At 43.2% G+C, this 21373-nt stretch overlaps 1 protein-coding gene across 3 annotated transcripts in view; it reads left to right on the top strand.

The window, feature by feature from the left end:
• Positions 1–21373, top strand: part of BICRAL (BICRA like chromatin remodeling complex associated protein) — a 69169-nt gene that overhangs the window by 6853 nt on the left and 40943 nt on the right. The window contains exon 1 of one of the 3 annotated variants that reach the window (XM_074989595.1): positions 10075–10190. The exons of 1 other annotated variant lie outside the window; for it this stretch is intronic. The gene's annotated coding sequence lies outside the window, so the exon portion shown is untranslated. Of the gene's footprint in view, positions 1–10074; positions 10191–10557; positions 11460–21373 lie in introns of those variants that run through there. One more of the 3 variants, XM_074989596.1, reaches the window with a different exon arrangement.

Raw genomic sequence — 21373 nt, forward strand, 5'->3', positions numbered from 1 at the left:
AACAAACCATGACCCACTGCGGTTCCACCTGCAGTGATGCAGACCCCCTGTTTGTCCCCCTCCCCTACATATTTCTCCCTTAGAGCCATCCTGTCCATAGGATGAAGTGGGGTGGCCAACCCTGAACTTTTGGGGGCACTGTGGGCACCATGGTCATCCTACGGTCAGGAGAGAGGATTACCTGGGGCAGGGTGCATGGCCTGGGGGTCACCTTTCCCTGACCTCCCCTGGACTGCCCAGCTACTCTCTGGACAAAATGGCCAACTGGAAGCACAGCAGACGGGGTCTGGTGTTCCAGAAGCCCGGTCTATTGACAGAAGGCCCCTCCTGCCCAGCATGTCCAGACTGGCTTTCTGTCAACAGATCTATGCTGTCTCATGGGAGGGATAGCTCAGTGGTTTGAGCATTGGCTTGCTAAATGCAGGATTGTGAGCTCAATCCCTGAGGGTGCCATTTAGGGATCTGGGGCAAATAGATTAAAAAGAAATCTGCCAGGGATGGTGATAGGTCCTGCTGTGAGTGCAGGGGACTGGACTTGATGACCTCTGAAGGTCCCTTCCAGTTCTATGAGATAGGATAGGAATGGGGGAGCAGCAGAATGCTTTCTACAGAAGTGCCATATGCTGTTGATTTACTGTCAACAGAATGCCTTGGGAATGTGGATGCTCCAGGGGTTTTGTCGACAAAACTCCCTGTAGACATAACTAGAGTTGTTTGCAATTAGTACACACCTCACTTCATGCGACCTTACTCTCTGTTGACAGAGTGGATTGCTTTTTTTGTCTGGTTGGCAATTTGGCTGTGATCTGTCAACAGAAGTAACAGTGAGTCAACAGATTGCTCTACTGTAGACATAGTCATTGACTGTGAAAGCCATGTGTTCCCTCTGCATCTAATTAAAGCACCACTACAGTTCAATCAGCACACCCAGCTGGACTGACAGACACCATGGGCCCCGGGGGTAAGACAGGGCAGGGGCACCCTGCTCTGCACCTCCAGAAGAGGTGGGGCTAGATCAGTCAGCCCTTAGCGGCTCCCAGAGCATGGCACTGGCCCCTTTCTGCTCACCCCCGCAGCCCGCAGAGCTGTGCAGAGCCATACACTGGCACTTCTGCAGCATTTCAAAGCATCCTGGGGCTCCAGCCACTGCTTCTGCCACAGTAGCAACAGCAGTGGCCAGCAGTTCCAGACCCCTTTGAAATGCTGGGCCCCTGTGCAACCTGCCCCCTTCTCACGCTCATTGGTGGGCCTGGGCACAACCCACAAATTCTAGATAGGCAAGTGCATTTAGCAAAACTACCCTCTGCGGGAGACTGTGTTGGTTATAACAATGTTGCTGTTCACTTTAGTAATACCAGTAGGGGAAAAAAAACTGTATAGATGGAAACTGGTAGACTATGGCAATCCTGTGTGTGGACACTGGTAAAAAAAAAAACTGTCTCACAGGCCACACATAGAATCTCAAAGGGCCACGTGTGCCTGATGGGCCACAGGTTCAACCTTGCTTGGAATCTAGCCAGACTGATAGATTGTATACCTGGTCCACAAATGATCAACAATTTGCCTAATTCAGGCAGGCAGAAATGATCTTTGCTATCTCTTCTTATTGTTTCCTCAAAAACCCATCAGTCTAGGGTAGTCAGATAGCTCTCATCTACTGGGGCAATTGATCATTTGGAATAGAAGTACCAAAACACTATATCAAACATTCAGTCCAGCTGATGAGTTGACCCAGCAACCATCTGGCATGGATTCTCCATTGTCATGATAGACATGAATTCCTGAGCTTATTCAGAGGCTCCATTGGGAAGCAGGATGAGTAACAGACTGGCATCAATCTCATTTTAAAATGATTTTAAGGCTCTCAGACAAAAATTACATGATATATTTATGTGTGATCAGTTTTGGAATAATTTCTTATATTTTGTTTGATGTAAACAAAATAGTTACATCACATTGGTCTTCCTTCACTTCATGTTGATTCAGCTGCAGCACATCCTAACAAGTCTTGGTAATATATGCACAGTGAGGGGTCTCATCTTTCACTAAATCCTGAATTATTTCAATTTCATAGTTGAACCTGCTTTAATCAGCTGAACAATAGGACAAGATCATTGTCTACTGACACCCTCTCTTTTGAGAACAAATTTGGTAAACTCAAGAGTCAAACATCTCAATATTATGTTTTCTCCTCTTTATTTTCCCTTTCCTACTATCCCAGGGTTCAGCATGCCATCCCTTAGGCCACTAAATCCAATCTCATAGCAGCACTGCTCCACCTCCTAAATCACCCTAAAACAACCGCTTGAGGGACTCCGATACCAGATCTAGGTACTCAGATGCAGAACTCAAAGCAAACAGTTAAATGCACTTAGATACTGTAATCCCCATCCAAATAGTAAAAGTATTATCAACATGCCATTCACCCCGTTTCCCATCCCCAAGCTGAGCTCACCACCCCAAAAGGGAGAAAACAAAAAGAAAATAATTTATATATGTGTTGTGCTACTTATTTTATTGTGAATTGTTATACTTTTAGTGCTTCAGTGGTGGATATAAGAAGAGACACTTCAGAAATAAAACTAGTACTAATTCTAAAAGGACGTAGAGTAATCTTTTCCTTGTACTGTATGTCATATAAACACCTTCTGGTTGTCAAATGTTAAGCTGAGCACATTAATGATTACATGTCCATAAAATCTTTTCTGTAATCCAACATGTAGTGGTTTATGTTTGCTTTTGAAATATGGATTCTTTAAAGTTACAGCTAATATATTAATATTTCAATGTTTAGTTTTATTTTTGTATAGTTTTGGATTATAATCATGTATGTTGGGCTGTCTTAAAATATGAGGCTTTGTATTTATAAAAAAGCAAAAGAAATCACTGTTTAATTGGAGCTTTAAAGCAACAACTTTAAAACTTGATTGGTGTGTCCTAATTGCCATGAGTAATAGGGGGAGGCTTTGAAAAGTAATCCCTTGGAATGTGTAAGATAATTATTATATTCCAACCAAAGTGCAGTTGTTTTAAAAGTAATTCTGTACTGAACCAGATAGAGAGCTTGGTGTGACAAACAAGGTGTGTTTAAATATATTGTTGCACACAAATTAGCCTTGCATGCTGTATGACTTGAAATGGTCATTAAACAAAGTTTATGTATAAATGACAGAAAATGAACACCTGTTTTTCTCTGAGCGCTTGTTCATGTAAATTCCAATCAGATGTGCATGTGCATGGTAGCTGGAAGATTCTTCCCATAAAAGCATCTTGTCAGGTCAACTTTTGTGCCCTCTGGGGTTGTACATCCATGACTCTCAATATAGAGCCCTGCCAACCGCTTCAGTTCTTTCTTACAGCCAGTGGCAGTTGACTGGAACATCCCATAGCTCTGGCTTTCAGCAAGCTCTTCTTTGTCTTTTATATATAGTTTGTCTGTAGTTTGTTATTACAATAGTAGTTTATAGGTAGAGTTGTTGGAGTTTTTCACTCCTCCTTCCCAGTCTCCAGGGACATGGTATGCTGCAGTACCTGGGCTTTAAAAACTGTGAGGTTCACACTATCACATGCCAAAGAGTGACCTTCACACATCTTTTCTGAGGCACCTAGGGGAAGGTCACAAAAAGCACTAGTGTAAAATCTGCTGTGAGTTCCGTTCTCAAACTTTTAAAAAAAGGACGTGGTGGCTTAAATTTTTCCCTATGGAGGCAGGTCTCTACTCTCACTTGAAACTGGAGCTGGAGACCCTGTACCCAGCACAACTTTGTTAGCACAGAGCACCCTGGCACTTGCATCATGGGAACCAACAATGAGAAATGACTTTCGCTGAGACACCCAGCACCTCTGGCTCCTCTGGTAACCAGTTGATGTCCAGCCACTGGTCTCAGTCACCAGTACCTCAGAAGAAAAAGAAGCTGGAGGGAACGTGTTTCATTAACACTGATAGCTCCAGCCTGGACCCACCAATATGGGTAAACGTCACTCCTGGAAATGTCTGTGGAATCACCAATCAGCCTGCTGCTCTTCTTGGACTTAGTAACTCAAGATCATGGCCCCCCTCAAAACCCAAATCACAAGCTGCTGCACTTCATGACATGGAAACTCCATGGCTGAACCTGATGGAGCTTTCTGGGTCAGATTGAGCTGGACAAGTCCACCTTGGCAGCAGGAAATCCTCCCTGAGAGCTACCTTGCCAAGTGGAAGAGATTTTCAATCTGGTCAGCCCAGCACTAGTCACCCCTGATGTTTGCCTCTGTGCCACTTATACTGGACTGTCTTCTCTATCTCAAGCAGCAGAGGTTGTCCATGTCATCAGTAAGAGTTCACTTGGCTGCCATCTCTGCCTTCAACCTAGGTGCCAGGGGCTGCTCGGTCTTTGCTAATCCTATGGTCAGCCATTTCCTTAAGGGTCACAACAGGCTATATAAGCAGGTCTCACAGCCCATCCCAGCTTCGGAGCTTTTTGGCTCCTCTCCAGGTTTATGGGGCCACCCTTTGAGCCTGTTGCAACATGCTCCCTGCTTTTTTTCTCATATAAGGTGATTTCTGGTAGTGATGTACTCAGACAAGAAGGTGTCTGAGTGTAGGGCCTAACTTCAGAATCCTTGTTCATTGTGTTCCACAAGGGAAATGTTCATTTAAGGCCTCACCCAGCTTTACTTCCAAAGGTTGTTTCTCAATTTCACATGAACCAGGACTCCTTCCTTCTATCCTAAGCCATTCTATGCTATCCTAAGCCACCCTGGAGCAGCAGGAAGCAAAGGCGTCACTTGTTGGAGCTCTACAGAGTGCTAGCATTTGGCATCAAGAGAATGAAGCCATTCCGAAAGTCTGTTCAGTTATTCATGGGTGTGGTGGCTAGAATGAAAGATCTTCCTGTGTCTTCTCAATGGATTTCATCATGGATCATCTCCTGCATTTTTGAGTGCTACAATTTGGCAGAGGTGCCCTGGTCCTTCAGTCATTGCATATTCTGCTGGGGCTCGGGCCTCTTCAACAGTATTCCTGGCTTAGGTTCCCATCTAAGTTCCCTCTAGGCTGTGCAGTCATGCGGCTTCCTATTAAGCCATGCGTACTGGCAATTAAGTCTGATGCTGGAGCTCAAGGGCTCAGAGCTACAGTGGGAAGACCTGTGTCTCCCCAATTCCTGAAGCTTCCATGTTGGGGAAAACGGGCCTCTCTGCACTGGTCCTAGTACAGAGCTTGCTGTGGGAGAGGCCCTGGGGAGAGGCCTTTCCCCTCCAATCATAGCACAGAATGGCCACAGTCAAGGTCATTCTGTTTTGGGGCCGTCAGGGAAGTGGCAGGTTTGGCTCTGGGGTGGGGGTAGGAAAGGGTCTCCATGGACTGCCCTCCTCCCTGAGCATCAGCTCCACACTCCCATTGGCTGGAAACTGGACGATGGTACCTCAGGAGGTGGTGCTTGTTAGTGAGAGTGGTATGTCGCAAAGCCTGATGTCCTCTCTTCCTATCAGAGCTGGACCTGTTAGCCACTTCTGGGGTGTAGCATGGTGACACCCAGTACAGGCAAGCACCAGGCAGCCTGCCTTAGTGCTACTGGTCAGGAGTTGCCTATGTAAGCCTGAGCCCTGACCCACCATCCCACTGTGAGCCCCTCAAACCCAGAACTGCCAACTGTACCCCAGAGCCCTTATCCCTGGCCCCATCCCAAAGCCTGCACCCCTAGTCCTGAGTATATACCCTTTCCTGTGCCCCACCTTGAGCCCCTCCCCAAACCTGGACCCCCCTCTAGCATCCCAGACCCCTCATCCCTGGGCCCATCCAGAGCCCTCATCCACTTCTACACCCCACTCCCTGCCTCAGCCCACAGCCCTTTCTTACATTCCAAATCTCTTTGAGCCTCTTCCTACATCACCAAGCCTCTCATCCCCAGCCCCACTCCAAAGCCCACACCCACAGGTGGAGCTTTCACTTCTCTCCCACATGCCAACTACCTTCCCCAGCCTGTTGCCCCCTCTCACCTGGAGCTCCTAGTGATGTGAACAACCACTGAAAGAAGAAAAAAAATGGTTACTCACTTTCTTATTACTGTTGTTCTTCAAGATGTATTGTTCATGCCCATGGTGTAATACCCACTCTGCTACTCCTCAGAATAGCCAGCAAGAAGGAACTGAGAGGGTGGAGGGTCAGCAGGTCTACAAGGAGGAACACTGAGGTGCAACTCCAGGGGATGCCCACCCAACCCAATGGATACTTCTATGGGAAAAATCTTCCAGCTACCGCACGTGTGCACTTGCGCACCTGATTGGAACAGACATGAACAAGTTACGTGAAGATCAGTAACTGCTCTTGTTACTCAGTTCGTGTTTTTTCTGTTCTTTTACAAACATGGCAAGAACTGGAAAATATATTTTCACACATAGTGCATTTGTAGTTTCAAGTACTTGTTCATTAAATGTGACAAAAATATTTGTGGTTTTCACTCTTCAGTATATATTCTCACACACAAACTCCATTTAACACTGAATTAAGGTTGTAGACTGCTTCTCCCACCAAGAAAACTACCACCACCAACAAAATAAAAAAACCCATGAAAAATAGGAAGCATACCATAAATCATTCAACAAATGACTTTTACAGTTTGCATTTAAGGGTGAAGCAGAATAACAATCTTAACTCAAGTATCGGAGGGGTAGCTGTGTTAGTCTGAATCTGTAACAGCAACGAAGGGTCCTGTGGAACCTTACAGACTAACAGAAAAGTTTTGAGCATGAGCTTTCGTGAGCACAGACTCAGCATCTGATGAAGTGAGTCTGTGCTCACGAAAGCTCATGCTCAAAACTTTTCTGTTAGTCTATAAGGTGCCACAGGACCCTTCGTTGCTGAATCTTAACTCAGATTTTTTAATGTTGCAGTTTTAAAAATGTGTCAATACTATGTGAAACATGTAATGGCTAACCATGTGAACAACTATCAGTATTGATATGTACAATCCTCTATTTGCCTTCCCACCACAGCCCTCTTATGCCTCTTTACTGCTCAGCTTCCTCCTTTGAATCCTATAAAACTGAAATCTTTGTTCTCGTATCATCCTGTAGGGCTCTTGTTCTGCTCCATGCCTGATTATGATGGGGAGCACTTGATACAATATCTATGCCTATCATAGCCCCCATACTTTCCTACTACTTTCAGCTCTTAACTGTTGATCTCTTTCTCCGTGTTTGTGTGTAAATGGTCACACTGCCTTTCACCCCTGCACAGCCACTCTTCCAGTGCGCCTGACTGTTCACCACTTCTCTACATCTTCATACCCTTTTCACCTCATGTCCTGTCATGGATTTCCATTGTGCCTCCACAAGATTGCTTTGCTCTGCTTCCTTCATTTCTGAGTACCATTATATCTCTTGGTTCTCTGTGGTGGTTGAGGAAGTTGGTGGAGCCAGGAAGCAATCAGGGTGTGTGTAGTGGGGCATTTGTGGAACAGAACTTTGGGGGAACCAGCTTGTGGAAGCAGCCTCAGTGTGGGGAACCACATTGACACTTGAACGTTTTCTCCATCATTGTTGGTTTTGTTCCTGCGTGCACAAAAGCAGCGTAGCTATGGTGAGCATTTGATATGGTAATACCTCAGTGAAAGGACACTTGCAATTCCCCTTTCAAAATGGAAGCACTTTAAAATGTTTTAAATGTTTCCTTCTGCAAAAATTACTTGGAAAATTTGATAGGTCTCTGAAAAAGTTACTCTTTTAAATCTAAAGAACAAATCCAAAGTAGCAGTGGGATTTTAGTCCTTTAAGTGCAAATCTCATTATTGTCCGAACTTCTGAGTCCTTTCAACTTCTTGTCTTTGTCATAAATACTACTGTATAGGCCAAATTCTACTCAGTAATGCATAACAGTTTGGAGTCTTGGGGCACCTAAAATACATATGCATCTGATAAAGTGAGCTTTACCCAAGAAAGCTTATGCCCAAATAAATTTGTTAGTCTTTAAGTTGCCACAGTCTGTATCTGCCAAAACAACAAGGAGTCCTAACCCGGGTACCTGTCTGAGACATGCTAGTACTTATTATTCCTGCAGAGGGGACTGGGAATTCCAAATTTGTACAGATTTGACACCTGTAAAAGAGGCAAAGTGTTCTCATCTCTAAACCTACTGGCCCACATATATCTTTTGAGTGGAGGCAAGGTGCTTCAGTATGGCCATGCACCAGTTTATCATCACCCCACACTCCATGGGCAGCAGTCTTATTAACAATGTTGCCTTAGAAACTCCCTCTGAGCTGGAGGAACTGCAAGCTACTGCAGCTCTGCAGTAATTTACATTGGCTTTCTTACGTTTTTTTGACAGGAGACCCTACCAAAATTCATTTGACTCTCTTCCCCCACCTTCTCAGTTTGCATTGCCTCTTTCCTACTTGTGGAACCCTAATGTTGGTGCTTGTGGTGCTTGTGGGAAAGGAGCCAGGGCTGCATGCTTCTGGATCCTTCCAAAGCCAGGCATTCTGCTCACCAAATCAGAAGAAAACATTTGGAAACCTTTCTAAATGTTTGCTAATTTGGCATCCAGTCCATCCGGTTGGGAAGTTGGCAATTCTAACCCAGTCCAATAGTTCTGAGTTATGCAAAAAGCTTACTGCAATCAATAATATTGAATAGGGTGTAATTCCTCGAAGAGTTTGACCAAAGTGATGTTTTGCCTGAACCAGAAAAGGGCCTTCTGTGTGCTTCGTTTTAGGATGGGATAATTTAAATCCATTAAAAACAACATAAACCTCATATTTATTTAAAATTAGGACACAGGTACTGTCTGTACATTAATCAGATGTATAATCTGGTCTTTTGTTTCTCAAGTTATACTGATATTATGATAAGCATTTTTTTAAGTTGGTCACTTTATATAAAAACTGAAAATGAGTATTTTCTGGGGCTTAACAAATAATGAAAGAAAAGTAGTGTTGACAAATAGTCACCAAATCGTGGTCTCCAAAGAGCTTTAACAAAACTAATTTTACAGGTAGGGTGAAGGGTAAAATAATTTTAGTCTAATCCCCATTTTTTTTGTAAATTATCCATTTATGAAATTAATTTCACTGTGAAATAAAAACAAAAACTTAAAATTTTCAGCAGACAAAGGAGAATTTGGTTTTTAAAGAGGTATTTTATTTTTGTAATAATGTTACCCATAAACCTTTTCAATGGAAGACTCAGGATGCAGTCTTCAATGTGAGATTTTTGTAAGCAAGATTACCAAAAGGATGTCCAAATTTTATTTTAAAGGAAAATTTATGTTAATGTTACTATTTTCTTTTTAAAGGAGACCTTTCGGCTATTTTAAAATGTTATACATTAAAAGCTTGTATTTTTAAAGAATCAAAATAATATATTATTTTTAAGTGAAATAATTATTAGAGTACTCAGTATATCAACAAGTTCACTCCTTTACAAACTTGGATCATATTTTCCCTTTCTAGATTACTCAAAACTTTAAAATAAATGGAGATTTAGTATTGCATTGACTTTGGGACTGGTTCACTTTATTACTGCTGTCAGGCATTTTAAATTAAACTTGCTTTTAATTAAGGTATTTTTTGGAGGTGGGACACATTCACAATTCACATTTTAACATGGTAAATCAGTAAATTATAACTTAATGAGAAGGATCCTGTTTTACACATTTTTAGGTTAAAGCGCACAAAAATGTCACACATTTTACAGCTTCAGTCAGGAAGAAATTTTGGAGGCTTTCAATGTGTTTTTAGGGAAAAACGCAAGGTTGTTTTTGTTTAGTTTTTTAAACAATGTAGATTACAACCTTTACTGAAAGTGAACAGTTCAACCACTTCTAGATGGTCAGATCCACAGTTCTCTCTCTCAAAAAACTTTGTAAAGTGTCCGACTATAAAAAAATGGAGAGGAGAGTGTTAGCTAGAGCTTAGAAAATAGCAATAACGTCTATGTGTGGTGGCTGCGTGTGTCTTTTTCTCTCCCTCTGCTTATTCTCTCTCCGTATAGCTGGCAACTCCAACTCTGTGCTGTGCTGTGCTTATGCTGTGCAGTGTAGTGCAGTGCTCTCTTCTCTTTCTTTCTCTTTCTCTCTCTCTCCCCCCTCCCTGCCTCCCTCCCTTCTCTCTCTCTCTCTCTCTCTGTCTCTCTCTCTCTCTTACACTGCCAGCCCCTGATGTGATGGCGAAGAAACCCCGTTGACAAGGCACTGCTTTTTCATGACGGTGAGTTTCCCTTTGAGTGTATTATAATTTTGTGATAAAAATTTCAAGGAAAAAAAAAACACACAACCTCCTTCCTCCCTTCCTTCGGGGAGGGAAAAGAGAGGGGGGAAATCTATCTCCAGACAGACAGAAAAGAAAGAGGAGCAAATTAACAACCAGGAGTTGCCAAAACCAGGATATTAGGTTTCAGCCCAGAGAGCTATTGGCTCTGGGGCTATGTATATAAATATATATCTAGAGAGAGCGAGAGGGGAGACAGGGAGAAAGAAGAGGGATATTTTGGTGGGTGGTGGTTGTTGGGCAGATGCTAATTCACAGGGAAATGAAATATTTATTTCTTTTTCAGCGAGGCTGCGGTGGTGGCTGCTGGGGCCACTTGGAGAAAAAAGTTGTTTCTTAAAATAAAGAGGAGCGAGAGAGGCGAGAGATAAGGTTTCAGGTCCAGGCTGATAACTGCAGAGAGGGGAGAGGTTTGGGGGTGTTTTTCCCCCCTCTTCTTGTTGATGCCATGCAAATGCAGGAGAGGAGGGAAAAAATCTTTTAATGACTCATTGATTGAGCTGGTTTAAAATTAGTTGTTGGTCTTTTTTTTTTTTTATTTTCCGCCCCCTTTGATGGCCATCAAGAGAGGGCTAGAAGGGGAGAGGGAGAGAGAGAGAGAGAGAGAGGGTGTGTGTGAATCTGAAGAGAGAGGGGGATAGAGAGAGTGTGAGAGGGAGAAAGAAAAATAATCTTTTCAAATCTCCTCCCTCTTTTTTCCCCCCTCGTTTCTTTGCTTTTCTCTAAAGCTCTCTGGGCTGTGAAACACTCTTTCTTCCACCTCCTCGGGAAAATGGAGACACGTCGTCTCTCTCCTGCCTGTGCGGGGCCGGGAAGGATTTTTCTGTTTTTTCTTCACTCCTGGCTTGATTTTTTTCCCCCCCCGCTACTTGCATCCACCACCCCGGTCGTGTAATTCCTCCGAATTTGTCGCTCTGATTTGTGTCGTCTGCGGATTTATTTTTCATCGGTTTTGTCGTGGCCACTTGATTTTGATGCTTTCTTCGCAGGTCCTTCCGAATTTGCCTGTGTTTTTCCCGAGGAGTGGAAGTCCTGGTTCCTGGGCGGGCGGGCGATTTTGGGGCGGTGGATTTGTGTTTGATTTCTTTTCTTTTCTTTTCTTTTTTCTCCTTTGTGGGATCAGGCTCTCCGGTGTACCCGCCGCTTTCTTAAACGTGTATTGACCTGCGATCTATTGTAAAACGCAACAATAAACCGCCTTTCTCTCCGGTAATGTGCTTGGCTTTGCTTTTTAAGGGCTTTGCTGTTCAGTCCTCCGAACATTTGTTTATTTTTTCTTCAAATCTCGCTTTTATTTTGAGCCAAGCCCTGGGGGCGTTATTGAGGGGCGTCATTGCGGAAGGGGAAAAGCACTCGGGTATTTTTGTACGTGGTGGGGGATTGCCTGATTTTAGCTGTTTTTTCTCCAGCCTGAAAATCTTTCGGCTCGGGGGGCGGGGGGAGATGAAGTGTGGCACATATATATTATATTAAAATCCCTCACAGCTGAGGGCCAACTAGGACCTCTTGGTGTTTGTATGGAAGGTGTTATTGAATAACCAGTAGGGGAGGAAGGCAAGGGCTTGGTGAAGTCTTTTGCTTTCCCTGACACGCTGCTCGCCCCAGTATCTGCTGCGGGCTGTCGCACCGCCGGAGTTACCAGGAGACCCCCGGTCGGGTGCGCACGGGGCTGGTCTGGCTGGTCTGTGTGACTCCGACTGACCGGCAGAGCCGGAGAAGATGGCGCTGTCTGGCCGCCTGCCAGCGTTTGTTGCGCAGTTTCTCTGTGACTCTCCTCCCTTCTGACCGCCTCCCCTTCCTCCTCCCCTACCGGCGCCATTTTAAAGCCCTGGGTGCGGGTAACGGGAGGGGAGGGGGAAATTTTCTTTCATGTTCCTTGTTTCATGCTCCTGTATCCGGCTCCGGCCACTGGCTTTGCCGTTTCCACGGCTCAAGCCGCTGCTGATCCTCCTTTCCCCTCTCTCCTCTGCGGAGACGGCTGTGAAATCGGGGGGGGGGGCTTGTGTGTGTGTGTGTGGGTGGGTGGGTGGACGGGGGGGCCTCTGGCGACGAAAAAGAGCCTGTCACTTGTGTGCGTTAAGGAAACCTGGCCCAGGTCTTTATTTCGCTCTGAGGAGATGTTTCCCGGGAGGGCCTTTTTGAGTCTCTCTCACTTGAAGTCCCCTTCTGATTGTCCCCGCAACCCTGGGCTGAGCATGTGTGCGAAGTGTCTTCAAAGCTAAACGATTTTAGTGGGCTGTGAGGGAGCTGTGCCCCAAGGGTGGGGACCTGCGCTTTAAAGGCTCTTCCGTGAGGGGAATTATTTGTTTAGCTCTGAATCCAAAATTTGTTGCAAGCTCAGGGATGGGGGATACTCTACATTTGGAATTCCTGTCCCAAGGAGGTGAAAAGCATTACCTTCCTGGTGGTGAAGTCTGCTGTCTCATGCTGTGACGAGAAGCAAAAGGAGGGTGTCCTAATAAATTCAAAGGAATAGATGTTTTTGAAATGTCACCTAACACATGACAAAAAAATCTTTATCACTAGAAAGACTATAAAACATGCCTTTTAATAGTCAGTTCTACTTGGCCACATGTCTAGGGCAAGTAACCCATTTAGTGGGTGAGTAAATACCAGGTTTTTGTTGCCCTCTCTGGGGATAGTCATGAATATATTTTGGGGAGCAGGGTGAGGAGGAGAAAATGGGGCTGGTATTTTCTCATGACCATTTTTAAGACTGATACTAGAAGAAAATTTTCCCATGAGAAAGCTCCTTCCCACTGGTTGAAAAATGGCTGCTCTGTTATGATGAAAGGTTTTTTTGTTTTGTTTTGGAGCTGTATGTATTTCTCTTATATTTAAAAATATACCTATATCCTACAAATTCAACACAATTTAAGGTATACTTATTAATATGTGTTTAGGAAAAGACTTAAGTCTGTGTTCAAGTCACAGAAATTAATGTCAAATTGCGTAAAAAACCTAGAGAAGTATGTGGTACACTTGTTTACTTTTGAATTTTATGTCTTCTGATAAATTATAGTATGTCCTTGTCAGTTTCTGACCTCTCATGCTTTTGTGATGGTACTGAAAGAGTTTCTCATTTGGGATTAATTTTAAGGCATTTTTTAAAAAGCCTTTGCCTCCTGGTGGCAAGATTTTGAGTTGTATTTTCAATGAGAAATTAAACATTTTCCTTGCTTAATTTTTAAAATTTCTTTGTATCAACTATAATATCTATAACATCTTAACACAACCCTATAGGCTTGTTTTTTGAAGACAACCAGTATCAATGACAGGACAGTAACCTCTTCAATTCATTTTTAAAATTCAATTAAAAGGGAGGGGAATTCTTGTTTACATCTGAATTTTATATTTTTAATGCATGAAAACATGTCACTTTCAGAGTTGTGGGTGTCATTTTGCTGAGACTAATACATTGAAGCCATAACATCAAAAAATAATTTTAATAGTGCTGATTATCTGGTAGAATCTAATTTGTACTAATGATTATGAGATCTCCTGTGGATTATTGTACTAATTTGAGCAAATCAGTAAGTAAGTGATAAAATATGTAACATTACCATGACTGTATCACTAATTGCTCAATCCTGCACATGCATATTTTATTTGTGAATATTTCCAAACATTTACAGGATTAGGAACTAAAAGTACAAAGGTCATTTTTTAGCAAATGTCACTTTTGCCTGGCCTCCACTTTAAAGTTTTGCTCACACAGTATGTGAAACATTGCATTCTTAATCAACATAACTATGTCAGCTAAAGCCCTTGTATAGATGCAGTTCTACTAGTTAAACAAAAAAACAAATCCTTATGCTGAAATAGCTCAATTTTTGGGTAACTGGTATAAACCAGTAGTAGTCAATTGTTTCTTTTTGTCAAGATCCCAATTTCTTGGTCCAGACTCAGGGCTCCTGAGAAAATAATAATAATACTGAAATAACCGAATAACAATAATAAAGAAAAAGATTTCAGGATTGGTTCGAAAATGTATGGTGGTCTGGATTTGGCCATTTGGTTACCTATATACTACTCCATTAGACAGTATGACACTGCTTCTTTCCTAGGACAGCCAGGAGATATACCAGCAAACAATGTGCTTGCATAGATATTGGTAAACTGTGTTTGTGCCTATTGCAATGCCCTGTCGCAAACAAGATTAGCAAGAGCAAAAGTATAATTGTATGTATGGTTGAGGTTGTGCTGGCACAGCTACATAAGTCAGGATCACACTCTTTTACATCCCTAACCCAGGTAATTATGTTAACAAGTGCCTGGGGGGAAGCCACAGTTAATTAAACCTGCAAAAAAGCCCATTTGCTATTATAGCTTACTTTGTTCAGGGAGCTAGTATAAGGTATACCAATAAAAGAATTTTTGACTATAGAATTGCGTTTTCACAAGGAAGCTTTATTGGTATAGCTTTACTTTTATAGCTGTACCAAAAAACATTTCTCATGTAGAGAAGGTTTTTGTGATTATCTGCTTTAGAAAGTTTTGTTTCTCTGCTTATGGCAGTATAAAGCAGCAGAAAACAAACCTGTAGTGTGGATGCAAACCTACTGGTATTTTTATATAAAGGTGCTTATTCTGGTTTGGGAAATAAGTTAGATGGATAAAAGTCACCTATATAATGGTGCAACTTCATCATGCACACAAGAGTTTATCCTGGTATATTTACAGAAGTTAGGGAAAAAAAAACCAAACCCATACCTCTAAATCATGGGTGTCCAACCTTTTGGTTTGCCTGGGCCGCATTGAGTGAAGAGGAATTGTCTTGGGCCGCATATAAAATATATAATATAGTTAATGTATATGAATCACATAATAATGTTAAAAGTTTATCATCTTGTGGGGCCGCATTACTAGCTGTCCAGGGCCGCGGGTTGGACACGCCTGCTCTAAATGACATAGCTATATTGGTACAGCTTTTCTAGTATAGACCAAGTATTTGATTTAGTTCCAGATATTTTGTTTTGTGCTGGTCTTTTCATTCAGAATATTTGAGGTTACAGAATAATGAAATAACTAACCAACCAGATTCCTTATTTGGCTGGCTATCTCCTAGAATTGTCTGAAGAAACATTTTGTATGAGTTTAAAAAATTTCAGTGAGATAAATCTTGCTTAAAACACTTGGCAGAATTCTTCTTCACAAGATAACAGTTTAAAAAAACAAAACAAAGGTTTTAAAGTTAATTGCAAGTGAAAGGGAGCTTCTTCCAAAGGGTTAATGTTGTAACACTTCACTCAGGCAAATCTCCTATTGACTTTAGGCTATAGCTACATTGCACTTGCATTGGTAAAAACTTTGGTTGGTTTGAGTTTAAAAAGCCCCCTATCTAATAAAAGTTTTACTAACAAAAAACCACCAGTGTGGCATTGTCAGTGAGGGACGCTTTCCCACTGACAAAACTACTGCCGTTCTTGGGGTTGGTTTTATTTTGTAAGCCTGAGAACGCTCTCTGATGAAGAACAGCAACACTGCTTGCCTTAAAAAAACATAGCTGTGGTGGCACAGCTGTGCTGCTGTAAGTGATACAATGTAGACTAAGTCTCAGGGCAGGTCTGCCCTACAGTGGAAGGTCAAATTAAGGTATGCAATTCCAGCTATGTTAATTTCGTAGCTGAAGTCAATGTACCTTAATTCAGTTTCTGCACTGTCTCCACTAAGGGAGCTTGATGGGTGTTTCACTCATGTTGACTTTCCTTATTCCTTACAAGGGGCAGGAGTACTGGCACCAACACAGGTGCTGCCCTATATGTTCAGTTTAGTTTGTCTACTAGGTGCACTAAATCAAACACCAGAAGATTGACTTTGGCAGGATTGATCCTCCCGATAGTGAAGACATAGCCTTAGTGTGGGTTTTGCCTGCGTGAGGAGTTACAAGTTTGGGCTGTAAGAGCTGAGTTTATTAAGAACTTGGTAGGCTGAGAGAAATCCTGGACCCTCTGACATGAATGTTGACACTGCCGTTGACTTAGGGCCAGGATTCACATTAGAGCAAACTAATTAATTGAAGGGTACATAGCAAGAGTTCAGGAGGAGTTATCACTGGTAACACAATGGTATTTCATACTTTCCTGTGCACTTTGATGGTGCTCCTTTTGTCTTTCCCAAGATATCTGGTTATTACTTTAATTACTAGTTGGTTGTATTTACAGGAAAGCCATTGAAAATATCTGTACTGGACACTGATTTTCAAGTAAACTAAGTAATCAATTTCTTTTTCCAATAATTTGAAATCTGAGATTGCATTGTCATTTTCTCCAACCAATGTCTTTTAAAAATATATAAATATAGGGAAAGAATATGTGATAAACTGTTTTGAACAGCAAATTAAATAAAGCCAACTGAAGAAACTGTGGAACAAGAAATTATTCTAAACACTGAATTGTAAACACTACATTGCAGTATAGCTGGAACTATAATATGCTATGATATGGCATAGAGGAATGTTCTGATATACTGAAGGACATCTCAGCCCATAATAGAGAAAGAAGTATTAGTTTTAGGTATTGGCATTGGGAGCTTCACGTATCTATTTAACAGATTTTAGCTAGTAAATAGTTTTGAGTTTTGATGTGCAGATTCTTAAAATGTGAGTATACATTTTACAGTTTCAACAGTGCTGTACATCCAGACCTCCATGAGTATAGTTAAGGACTTTGTGCAGGAGTGGGGCAGACCTAATTTGGGTTGGGGGCCACTAACCCACAGAAAAATCAGTTAGGGGCACACAAGTGAGACGCGAAAAACAACCTGCCCAAAATGCACTGACCTGGCTCACTGGAAAGCAGAAAAAGGCACGAACCTTATTTATGCAACTTGGGGTGCCAGCGTTTCCTTCCTGCTCAAGCCCATGGGGTAGGGGGTGGGCGAAATCGAGTCTCAGGGCTTCTCCTCGGTGCCAGATTAATTCTGCTGGGGCCCTGGGGTAGTAGATTTTGTGGGGGCACCCTAGATACTGGAATGGGGCCAAAACGAGGGGTTTGTTGTCTGTGAGGAAGCTGCTGGGGAGCAGGGTGGGAGTGTGGTGTCTCAGTGAGAGGTAGGGTGCAGGAGTGGCCTGGGGATGGAAGTGTGGGGGTTGGGTGAATGAGTGATTTGAGAGTAGCTGGCAGAGGGTAGAGTGCAGGAGAAGACAAAGGGTGGAGGTGCGCAGTCTGAATGAAGGTTAGGTATAGGAGAAGGCTGGGGATGGGAGCGGGGTATGAGTGGGAGAGAGGGTGCAGGACCAAGCTGGGATGGTGCTGCAGGGTTTGGCTGTGAGGTAGGGTGCAGGAGCTGGGTGGGTGTGCAGGGTCTGGTAGAGAAGGTTTGGGAGGGAGCAGGGGATTGGGGTGCTTACCTGGTGCAGCTCCTGAAGAGAGCATAGGTGATTCTTCAAAGCCCTGCACTTGCAGCACTCGCCTGCTGCTGTTCACATTGGCCATGTTTCACAACTAATGGAAGTAGTCAGGGGAAGGCCTTCAGGACCCTGTTCTAGCTTCCCTGCATTGCCCTTTCCACAGCCTGGGCAGGGAGAGGGAATGGCAGCAACGCAGAGCCAAGCAGAGCGAGCCACGTGAGTTTAGTGCTGTTGCCCAGCTGCTTACCCCCGCTGTTCTGGGGAGAGCCCTGAGCGTTATGGGCCAGGTCAAGGGAAGTGGCGGGCCAGATCCGGCCCACAGGCCATATGTTGCCCATCCCTATCCTAGTATGTGAAATTCAGAATGGTTTCCGAAAACCCAAATGAGGTTTCTTCGGTTTTCTGAGTTGTATTAACAACGAATAAAATTTAAGGAATATTTGAGTACTGGATGAACTGGTACTGGCCACATCCTTTAGGGGAGAGGGTACAACAGGAGGGAGAGGGTGAGGTGGTGGGTAGAAAGGGGTGGGAATTGGAGGATGGATACGGACACACCCCTCCCTGGCTGCCCGGACTCCCAAGCTGAGTTGCGAAAATGCTCCAGCCGTAGATGGTCTGTGTGCCGTGAGTTAGAGACCTTGATCTAATATTTTTAATAAAATATTTTTCAGTATGAAAACCCTAGATTAAAATCCATTTTACATTGAGAAAAAAGGTGAGATTTTAAATAAGTGCAAATGAAAAAGCAGTGTTTTAGGTTCTATCTTAAAAATGTGCTTTTCTAATTTTAAGTGCGAAAAATCTGGTTTCATTTTGGTTTAGGTAGAGCTCATCCTTTCTGTGTAGGCTTTTCCTTAAAATTTCTCTAGTTCCTAATACATCCAAACCCCTCCTCCCTACACCATCATCTCATCCATGCTTTCTGCCTGTCCAGCTGGTCCTGTGTGTGGAACTAGAAGCATTTGAGAGAATGCTACTGTTACGGTTCTGGATTTCAATCTTTTTTTCTAGCAGCCTAAATATGGCCTTTAGGACTTATAGCTTTCCCAGTGGCATTGATACTTACATGTCCCATGACACCAGCTGGTCCCCAGCGCTACACATAAGTCTATCTAGGTGTCTTGAGAGAGCTCCAACCTTTGCCCTAGGCAGGCAAGTCACCGTGTGGTTCTCCTGGTCATTGCAAACCCAGCTGTGTATGTTTCTAATGATCGAATTCCCCCTTTACTAACATCTGTCTTTTCCTGATAACTGAGGTTTCTTCCCCTGGAAAGGAATCTTCAGTGTGAAAGGAAACCACAGTATCATCTTGAAGAAGAGTTCTAATTATGGGTTCATTTGTCTCTGCTCCAGATGGATGTTCTCCTTCCTGGAACCTTTCATCCTCTTCAGCAACACAGAGGCTGCCTGCTTGGGGGTGGGACTGTTCTACTGTGTTTCAGAAAGTCTCATCTGTGTATGTCTCCTCCAGTGCAGCTGCCCTGGTCTCCAAAGTTGGTATGTGGTCTCTCAGGGCCAGGAGCTCCTTGCATTGAATGTAAACATGTGCAACATGGATAGTCTCCATTCTGCTGGGCTTCTACCAGCATTCTCTTTTTACTGCTAGAGCAGTGGTTCTTAACCTGGGGTGCACACAGTTCTTGGGGGTGTGTGATGCCCTTTCAGGGGGTGCGAGACATGCCAGATCTTTTTCGAAGATAAATCATCGAAAACACAAATTAAACACAAAATGTTAACTGTTAGTACATCGGTTCCAGTTTATTTCCGCAGCAAAACTGTGCAACATCTCTGGGTAGTGTTTGCCTATTTTTGTATGTCTACTGTACTATTATTTATGGGCTACGTTTACATGTGCACGCTACATCGAAATAGCTTATTTCGATGTAGCAACATCGAAATAGTCTATTTTGATGAATAACGTCTACACGTCCTCCAGGGCTGGCAACGTCGATGTTCAACTTCGACGTTGGGCAGCACCACATCGAAATAGGCACTGCGAGGGAATGTCTACACGCCAAAGTAGCACACATCGAAATAAGGGTGCCAGGAACAGCTGCAGACAGGGTCACAGGGCGGACTCAACAGCAAGCCACTCCCTTAAAGGGCCCCCCCAGATACAGTTGCACTAAACAACACAAGATCCACAGAGCCGACAACTGGTTGCAGACCCTGTGCATGCAGCATGGATCCCCAGCTGCAACAGCAGCAGCCAGAAGCCCTGGGCTAAGGGCTGCTGCACATGGTGACCATAGAGCCCCGCAGGGGCTGGAGAGGGAGCGTCTCTCAACCCCTCAGCTGATGGCCGCCATGGCGGACCCCGGTATTTTGATGTTGTGGGACGCGGATTGTCTACACGTGCCCTACTTCGACGTTCAACTTCGAAGTAGGGCGCTATTCCCATCCCCTCATGGGGTTAGCGACTTCGACGTCTCGCTGCCTCACGTCGATTTCAACTTTGAAATAGCGCCCAACACGTGTTGCCGTGACGGGCGCTATTTCGAAGTTGGCGCCGCTACTTCGAAGTAGAGTGCACGTGTAGACGTGGCCAGGGTGAGTAATAACATAAAACTGTTTTACATATATTTAATATGCATTTAAAAGTGAATAGGCCCCCGTCTCCATTTTTGTTTTTTGATAAGGGGTGTGAGAACATATTTTGAGAAACAGAGGGTTGCATTCTGCACTAAAAGTTAAGAACCACTGCTCTAGAGGAATTAGTTCAATAGATTTAAAAATAATCAGGTGGTTTTGGCTTTTGTTAAAAGAAGATTAAAGAATGTCAAGTGTATAGCCCTTTCAAACTCCCCCAGTAAACTTCCTCACCAAATGTCCGTTAGCTGCTTCTGTTTGCAAGGTCATAGAGCATTTTTTAATCTAAGGGCTGGGGGAAGACTGACAGAGGCGGAGAAGCGCGTGGAGCAGACAGAGACATCCCTCAGGTGAGGGTCTATTAATAGAGATTCTGTATGTCTGAATAAAGAGTAGAAGATGGGAGATGAGCAGACATGGGTAAGATCAGATGAGAAACAATCAAATGAAAAAGAATCCTATTCATTTACATCAGGTAATGACAGACAGCTAATAGAGGCAAGTCTTTAAAGTACTTATATACAAACACGAGAAGTCTAAATAATAAGATGGGTGAACTTGAGTGCCTTGTATTGAATTAGTAGCTAGATGTAGTAGGCATTACAGAAACTTGATGGAGTGAGGATAATCAACGGGATACGCTACTGCCAGGATATGAAATAGAAGAATAAAACAGGCCATGCTGATGGAGGAGTGACAATATATGTGAAATATGGTATAGAATCAAACAAAGTAAAAAGCTTAAATGAATCAATCTGCTTCATATAATCTTTATGGATAATAATTCCATGTCCTAATCATACGAATATAGCAGTAGTGACATTTTACTGACCACCTGACCAGGATAGCGATAGTGACTGAAATACTAAGGGAAGTTAAATAGGCAATAAAAATAATAATAATAATGGGGGGATTTCAACTATTGGGTACACCTTGCCTCAGGACAGGATGCAGAGATAAATTTTTCTGATGCTTTAAATAACAACTTCTTGGAGCAGCTGGTTCTGGAGCCCGCAAGAGGAGAGGCATTTCTTGATTTAGTTCTAAGTAGAGCACAATATCTGGTCCAAGAGGTGACTATAGCTGGGCGACTTGGAAATAGTGACCCTAATATCATTAAATTTAACATTCCTTTTGTGGGAAAAGCATAGCAGCCCAACACATGACATTTAATTTCAGA

The sequence above is a fragment of the Carettochelys insculpta genome, chromosome 3 (assembly GCF_033958435.1).
Source record: "Carettochelys insculpta isolate YL-2023 chromosome 3, ASM3395843v1, whole genome shotgun sequence".
Classification (NCBI taxonomy): Eukaryota; Metazoa; Chordata; order Testudines; family Carettochelyidae; genus Carettochelys; species Carettochelys insculpta.